A 6,000-nucleotide genomic window follows, 5' to 3' on the forward strand; every position below is an offset into this window, starting at 1 on the left:
TAAATTTGTTAACATTTTTCCCCTAGCGGTTTCTTGTAGGCATGGAGGCTTCAATTCACACATGGTATTTGTCCATTGAGAAGGCCTTTCCCACTTCTTTCTTTAAAGCAAGAATGCCACAAGAAATGTGGCTGTGTGGAGTAGCAGTAGCAGCTGGTGGGAATCTGCTTTGGGTTTCAGTCTGAACTGTCAAGGAGGTCAGACTAAAACCCAGAGTGCATTGGGTTTGCCCCACTGACATGGAGCCACCAGGCACCGCTGTGGAGTGGGGATGGAGAGGAATTTCTTTTCATTCACATTTTTCAGCCAGCTGACCTTTGCCAGATCCATACCAGATTTATTCCATTTTAAACAGCCATGTCTTCCCCCAAAGAATCCTGGGCAGTGTCATTTGTTAAGGGTGCTGAGTGTTATTAGGAGACTCCTATTTCCCTCACAGAGCTCCAGTGGCCAGAGTGGTTTAATAGTCAGCCTCTCTTCCCAGAGAATTCTGGGAACTGGAGCTCTGTGAGGGGAATAACAGTTTCCTAACAACTCTCAGCACCCTTCACAAACGACACTTCCAAGGATTTTGGGGGTGAAGGCATGACAGTTTAGACACTCCTAGACTAATATTTGGATCAGAGTGTAATCCTTCAGATTTCACACTTCACTGAATACTTCAGTATAATTCTTGGCTCAACATACCCAAAATTTGTTTTTAAAAATGTATATTTTCTTCAAGTTCTGTTTATTGGGGCTACATGAAATAGAGTGTAGGGCAGGGTTAGGGAACCTTTGGTCCTGCAGATGTTGCTGGACTCCAGTTCCCATCAGTGGCCGAGGATGATGGGAGTTGTAGTTCAGCAACATCTGGAGAACCAGTGGTTTCCTGCATCTGGGGTAGGGTTATCTAGACAAATATAGCAAAAAAAAGAAAAACACATGCATACAGATGGTGCATTGTTAAAAATGAGAGTACAACAAAATTCACTGAAGAATCCATAAACAATCAGAAATACTTAACAACAGTGCTTTTTTTGTGTGATGGTTCTCACCAATACTGAGTACCATCACATCTTTTTTTCCTGTCCATGGCAGCCATTTTTTCCTAGCACCCATGATACCTTTATCAAGATATGAGTACCGGCACCTGATGTTTCACCAAAGAAATTTCTGGTTAAAGATATATGCAATTTGACTCACATAAAATTTGACTCAATTAAACATATTCAGAAATGTGTACACTGAGGTTAAATATTTTGTAATAAAGTGCATATGAATTTTCATACGGACTTTTTTAAAAAAACCCACAAATAAATGTGGAAAACTGGATGGAATTGACTTATGAATAAACACATGCAAAGTTGACATGGGCCAGAAATAGACTGATTCACCAATCCCTAATGTGAAATTGTCCCACTGTTGAAGTACACGGGGAGATCTGTTCACATTGGCAACACAGATCTCTGGAGGGGAGTCCTACATTGCAATCCTGTGTAGCAGCTGGTGAGGACCTAAACCACATCAACTTAGTCATTAAAAGAAAAGGATCTAAAACTTTATAGTGATAGTTTCCCACTTTTTTGTGGAACATTCCTAATTTGACAATTTGGAGTCTAATTGGTCACACTGGTTTTCCCAGTGCCGAGGTATACACAGTGGTATCTGTGTTCCTTGGTGTGATGGAGGACTGAAGCAAATAAAGAACATTGAAACTAATTTTATGTAATTTTATGCAGTCTAGGGGTGGGGAAGAGGCCACAGACTGAAGGATGCCTCACAGGATATTGCCCATTTTTTTCTCCAAATTCTCTGGACATCTGGAAACAGTTGCTAGGGAAGTGAACACTCACTTGACCACTGGCAAGAAGTACACTATCGTTTCTGATTGGCTCCAAGGTCTAACTTCTTGTCCTGGCACTGATATGAAGGGAAGCAGCTGAAGACATGCCAGCCAACATTCTGGTAACGAGAGAGGTTTCCCATGCTGAGCTTCTCTCACACAGGGATAGCTAATGTGGTGGCCTCTAGATATTGTGAGACTACAGCTCCCATTGTCCCTAGCCAGAATGGCCAATGAATAGGGATAACGGGAGCTGTAATCCAACAACATCTGGAGGGCACCATGTTGGGTCTTTCTTCCTCAGGAAGGATAACGGTTTGAGGAAGTTGGGTCGGAGAAAAGAGGCAGCCTTCTCCTCATCTCCCCAGTCATAAAAGTCATCATTTTGTCTTGGCCACTCTTGAAGTTCCGCCTGTCCTCCTCTACTTCTTGTCTCCAGCCCTTGCATGGCGTTTCTCACTGTGTACACTGCTGCCACATGGTCTGCAATGGCAAGCAATTTACACACGCGAAAGTCATTTCTAAACAATTCTGAAGCTGATGATTGAAAAATTGTCACTGAAGACAGACAGACAGAAAGATTGCCCTTTGTTGCAAGACCAATGCTCCTCTGGTTCTATTTCATTTTCACTTCTTGTTGTTGTTTTGCTTTGTTTTGTTGTTGAATATGCAATTAATTTATTGAAGAGCAGGTACTTGTATTAACATTTATATGCTTTGTGGGCCAAAATAAAATTGGCAGGTTTAAATTATTAATTTTATTGTCACACATGCATTGTCATTTGTAAATGTGTACAGCTAACCAACGTCTTTAAACCAAATAAAGCTTCATTTTAAATGTTTGGATACTTAATTTCTGTTCTGACTAGTCAAGGCTATTGAGGCATGCACATTTTAGCTGTTCTGTACTTAGTAAATATTTTAAACACACACACACACACACTTCTGTTGCATGTGGTGACTCTTGGTAAATGTATTTTAAAAGACATTTTATATAGTTTTGGGATTTATTTGAATGCTTTTTCTAAAGTGCATGTTAGCTTGAAAGGGCTGAGAACTATTCATGCCCAGCATTGGCCACTGAAGGATCAATGAGCTGAAAATGAATTGCTGAACTCCATCAGATTTCTGGAATTTGGAATTCTGATATGCAGATTGCTCAACTTGCCATTTTAAGATCCAAGCAGGAATTCCCACCCACCTACCCCTTCCCATATTCATTTCAGCTCTAATTGCCATATTAACAGTCTTTGAGGAAATTACAGCAAAAACAAAACATCAACACATATCTTTTATTATCAGAAAAAAAGAAGAGACCAAAACAGAATATAAGGCTGCAATCCTATACATACTTACCTGTGAGTCAGTCCCATTGAACTCAATGGGACTTACTTCTGAGTAGGCATATATTGTACAGTGCAACTTCTGCTTTTTGGGAGTATATGGACAAAGAACCAAAGGACCATGGAACTAATTCTGTGAGTTCAAGGCAGTACATTTACATTTTTAACACTAACAGTCTGCTTGATTAAAACAATTTGGGCTGTTATTTCTGAGGCTTATTAGGCACAAATGAACAGGAAAACCAAGCATGTGTTGGAAGGGAGGAGAAACCACTTGGGACTTTACAGGTTTGTTTTGGCTGGCCATCCTCTATTACTGCACAGGATTTCCTGAAAATCAAAATAGAAACATTCATTCATTGGTGATCACTCGTGGCCGAGTAAGATTGTCTTTCAAGATAAGGTGGTTGCAAGACGCCTGTGTATGAATTTGTTTTATGTGGGGAGATTGGAGTACCACGATCAACACACAATCCTGACAGAAAAAGGCTTTAATCCAATGGCATGGATACCATGACGATTGGAAGTCTTTTATCTGCTGCAGCCTTCATCCGCCTTCACAGCTGTTGTAACATATGCATTGTTATCCTCCGCCTGTTCTGCCATTGAGGACTTTCTTGGATCGTTCTTTGTCTGGTTCCTCTCCCTTGACCTTACTGCAATGGGTGACCCTGCTGGGAGTACGACTCCCGATGGCATCGCTCATAGGGTTCACTGGAACACACAAGCCCACTCACCACTACAAGGTGATGATCCAGCGAGGGGAAAATAGGAACAACAAAGGATATATATGGACAAGCATCAGTTTATCTGAAGCAACTTAGCCTTCTCTGAGGTTACTGGATTGTGGAGCTTGCACTAATTCTTGTTTCTTCTCAACATGTAAGCTGCTCAGTTCTCAAATATAAACATACTGTTGTGCGCCACCCCAATCTTCGAGCAGTGAGAAATTTCCAGGTGTCCCTACGCTTACCCAGGGGTTTGGTTTCCTTGGAAAGAAGGCCAGTGGAGTCTGTGGTGTCTTTATGAAATATGGTATATTTATCTACACAAATTCCAACCCGAGCTTAAGATGGAGGGGTTCAAAACATCAGCAGTCCAAGAGATCTTGCTTTTCCATCAGGGTTAAAGGAGACACCCTAAAGCCATGGTCCAGAGAGCCAGCCTCTCTGCCTGCCTCCAGCTCCCAGCCTTTCCTCAATCTCAACTCAAAGCTCAAGCTTCTCCTTTGCCCCAGGAAGGGGGGGGGCTCTCCGGAAGAATTACAATAACAATAGGATCTCCCTTCCCAGTCAATGGGCACTTGAGAGGCTCATTAACTCACCTGGCCACACTTAGTGGCCAGGTGAGTTAATGGGGAATCTGGCCAGCAGAGCAGATTTCTCACCTCCAGGTGTAGGGTTCCAAATCAGAGGCTGGAAGGGGGCTCATAGAAATCATCCATCTCAATCCCAGACCCATACTATGTTTGAAAAATGGTTAAGGGGGCAATTCAAATGTTGGCCACTGACTGGCGGGGCTTTATGAAGTGGCAGGGCCCTTGCTTTATCAACAGCCCTGCTGTAGAAGGGCAGGGCAGGACCATTGCTGCTCCAACCTGGATTTCTGGTCCTTCTGCTGGCTGTCACCAGTGGGGACCCTTCCTCATTTGGAGGACCAAAGGGGATGCTGCACTGAAGGGGATGCTCTGTTAGCAATGGCTGGTGGAAGGCCACCTTAGCCAGCAAAGCTAGATGGAGGGACATCACTGCCCCATCCAAACCCCAACCCAGTGTAAGGGAGGGTTTGGATTGCTCTGTAGGTCTATTAAAGACTCTGAGCTTTGATAGGAAAGAACAGAACCTCCATATTCAGGAGCAGTATACCTTAGATCACTAGATTATGAGAGGACAAATGACAAGGGGGGTATTAATTTGGGCCTTTTTATCTCATCTAGCAAGGCTAATTCTTATGTACTTAAATTATTTCCGTAAATACACTAAAAGGGTGCTTCCAGACAACCTATTGAGCATTCATCCTCATTTGTTTACAGGAAAGTTAGACAAAGCATTCATTCTGATTTGTTTGTGAGGGGTTTATAAGCTGTTGCATGAAAAACAAGTGTTATCCCACAATTTCCACTCCATTTTCCCATCGCTTTCTTCATAGCAAAAAGTCCAATCTTTTGGGGAAGCAGTTTTGCTGCACAAGAGCTCCAAACCAACTGTAATTCTGTGTCCTGACTTTGGCAGCATGTGATGGAAACCCACTCATAAACAGCAACAGTCAGGATTCTCTTTCTTCTGATGGAAATGGGTCCTTTAAAATCTGTCTTGAAATGCCCCATTGCTCGGAGGAGGAAGGACAGAAAATCAACATGGATTAGTCAATACTCAGACTTAAGAGAAGCTTTCCCCCAACCGCTGTAAGAAAAAGAGGGGGTTGGTGTGACACTGGACTCTACCATTGGCCCAAGACTACATACCTCCACTGTTGGAGGCAGTATGCCTCTTAGTGCCAGTTGCTGGGAATCACAAGAGAGCACCGTTGCACTCATGTCCTGCTTGCAGGTTACCCATTGGCGTATGGCTGGCCACTGTGAGAACAGGATGTTGGACTAAGTGTTAAAGCAGTTTGACTATGGAACCCATGACTTAAGGAGGTGGTGGGCTCTCCAACACTGGAGGCCTTCAAGAGGCAGCTGGACAGCCATCTGTTGGGTATGCTTCAAGTTGGGTTCCTGCATTGAGCAGGGGGTTGGACCCGATGGCCTTATAAGCCCCTTCCTACTCTGCGATTCTATGATCCTATGACTAGATGTGCATTTGGCCTGATCCAGCAGGGCTCTTCTTA

The sequence above is a fragment of the Rhineura floridana genome, chromosome 9 (genome assembly GCF_030035675.1).
Source record: "Rhineura floridana isolate rRhiFlo1 chromosome 9, rRhiFlo1.hap2, whole genome shotgun sequence".
Classification (NCBI taxonomy): Eukaryota; Metazoa; Chordata; class Lepidosauria; order Squamata; family Rhineuridae; genus Rhineura; species Rhineura floridana.